The sequence below is a fragment of the Cupressus sempervirens genome, chromosome 7 (genome assembly GCF_028749045.1).
Source record: "Cupressus sempervirens isolate cs-2001-9-10 chromosome 7, ASM2874904v1, whole genome shotgun sequence".
In the NCBI taxonomy this organism is placed as follows: domain Eukaryota; kingdom Viridiplantae; phylum Streptophyta; class Pinopsida; order Cupressales; family Cupressaceae; genus Cupressus; species Cupressus sempervirens.
Genome location: NC_143124.1, coordinates 358,529,023 through 358,531,814, shown reverse-complemented (window position 1 = coordinate 358,531,814; position 2,792 = coordinate 358,529,023). Strand labels below are relative to the sequence as shown.

At 28.2% G+C, this 2,792-nt stretch overlaps 1 pseudogene; it reads left to right on the top strand.

Moving 5' to 3' along the window:
• The first annotated feature begins 1,110 nt into the window (after positions 1–1,110).
• LOC149546953 (zinc finger CCCH domain-containing protein 14-like) lies at positions 1,111–1,735 on the top strand (annotated as a pseudogene).
• Positions 1,736–2,792: the final 1,057 nt, after the last annotated feature.

The following is a 2,792-nucleotide window of genomic DNA, read 5'->3' as shown; positions in this document are numbered from 1 at the left end:
ATTGGAAAGAAAGGAAAGAAGGCTTAAGGGTATGAATGCCTGAAGGGTAAACATGCTATCAGAGATGAAGTGTGTGAAAGCCAAGTAGAATGGAGGACTTAAAAAGGGATCTATAATCTTCAAGTGAGTTTTGATTTGCTATTAGATCAAGCCTTACTCTCACTTTCTAATCATTGTACCAATTCGGGGTAAATCCTTTGGATTAAGGTTGACCTAGCAATAATTTGTAGATCCTTTAATCGAGTATTATTCCAAGTGAATGATCTAAAGTCCTCTAACAAAGATCACTCCTAACAGGGTGATTGAAATCCTCTAACCAAGTTACATTTAACAATGTGTATTGTAACCTTTAATAGGGTTGGCCTTTCACAGGGCATCACTTCAGAAGAGTGAGAATGAGTAGCATGTTACTGGTGGCTTTTCCCAAATTGGGTTTCCACGTAAAATCATTGGGTCAAATGTCTTATTTAATCTATTTTGTTTCATGCTTACATTTCTACAAAGTTGATTTGACAGTAACCTACAAGTTTAAGTAATTGCATGATCTAATGGATGCATGCATAATAAATATGTTTTATGGATATGGGTTCACTAAGCCATGAAATGTTTTATTTGTACATCTAGGCCCTGGATAACTATGGATATGGGTTCACTAAGCCATGAAATGTTTTATTTTTACATCTAGGCCTTGGATAACTAATTCACCCCCATGACCCCCCCCCCCCAGTTATTCTAGTGAATTCCAACAAAGATTACAAGAAAAAAAATGATTATGTTAAAAACAACCATCTTTGAGGATTTTTTAAGCGGTAAGATTTTGGTCATACTTAATATGATGATGCAAGGATAAGATGCAATATACCCTCTTAATGGTAGAAGAGTTGATTTAACATTCTAAAATTTTAAGGGCTTTGAACCATCATGGGTTGTAGAGAAATAGCTAATGCCCATTTTTTGTTTACTATGTAATATTGCCAACTAATTTTTTGATTACCTTTGAGGAAACCTTTATACAATTACTAATGTAGCATATTTAGCTATTTAATTATCAGACATTTACATTTATTATGAAAGTTCTTTCTCTCACATTTGAATGTATACATATTCTAATACAATACATTTGGATGACCATATGGTAATGATTGACATTACCTTCATTATGTTCCTAGTGGACTAACTATTATATCTCAACTGTCAAAAGTGGTAAATGCCTTAAGAATCTCAATAGAAGCAACATGATTCATTCCTAGTTTTTCACTATCAAAGAAGACCAAGACATGTGTTTATAATAGTTATAGGATCTCTGAAGGATGCAAGTATGGAGAATAGTGCCATTTTTCCCATGGAGAAAAGGAATTGAAGAAAGTATGCTTCCAAATGAGGTACCACCATTTGGGATGGATGTTGCTACTCTAAATTTTGGTGTTGGGTCGAAAGAAAATTGAGGCTACAAGACATACCTTTATAACAGTTGTAGCAGTTCTGAAGGATGTAAGTATGGAGATAAGTGCCATTTTTCCTATGTATTTCATCAAAAATATATATAAGTATCATTGTCACATATGGTGTAATTGGGAAAGGTGGTGTAAACTCTAAGCACATGTACTATGTAACTGGGATGAAGTTGACAATAAAATACCATGAGTCAAATCCTAATTTGAAGATGATTGAGTTTGAAGGTTCATTTGACAAGATTAATCAAGCCACAACCATGGTTTGTGAGTTGATTTTTTAAAATGATGCAAAAATAAAACCCTATTGATGTAAATATTCATGTAGTTTTTTTTGCCTAATAAAATGTAGCTTACCATACAATATTCTAATGACAACTTTTAAATAAATTACTTGCTTAAGAGAATTTGAGTAGAAGATTTCAAATTAATGACTATTGCATTCCATGATTATCAGTACTAAAAGACTAGGCATAGACATATAGTAAACTTGAATGTTAATATAGCTTGTTATGCTAATATACTTATTTAAAATAATAAGTATTTAAATATTCAATCTTTTTGTGCATATAAAATATCATGCAATATTATCATGTTATTAATTTAAATAATCTTAAATCATAAATGATTTAATTAATAAAATAAATTTATATTATTAGATTGAGTATTATTATTAATTTTATTTCTAAAATATTAATTTGAGTTCTATTTAAGTTCAATATTAATATTTACTTTTCCTTTAATTCATAATGCAACTAGAGATAAAATTATAAATTTAATTTAATTATTTATAATTTCTCTCATAAAGTCAAATAGTTATTAACTAAATGATTACAAAGTGAACTCTACCACAACTTCTCGTAACATATAATAAAATTATAAATATTTATTTATTAACTTCCCTCTTGCATTTATAATTATAAAATCATTTATATGCAACTAAGAGTTTAATTAGACTTAAATAATCACTAATGATAACATCCACTTAAACTAAATGAATAATATTTATTTATTTATTTTAAAATTAATAAATTATTTATTTATTTATTTTTATTTAATTAATTAATTAATTTTAAATAAATAAATCTAAAAATTAAATTATATAAAATAAAAATACACATGCAATTAGTATTTTTGCATGTCTTTGATCTCTCAAATCATGCAACCATACAATATTTGGTTTTCTATTTTTAGCATATTTGTTTTCACATGCATGTAACCATACTATACGTAGCTTTCTATTTTTAGCATATTTATTTTCACATGCATGTAACCATACTATACTTAGCTTTCTATTTTCAATCTATTTGTTTTCACATGCATGTAACCATACTATATTTA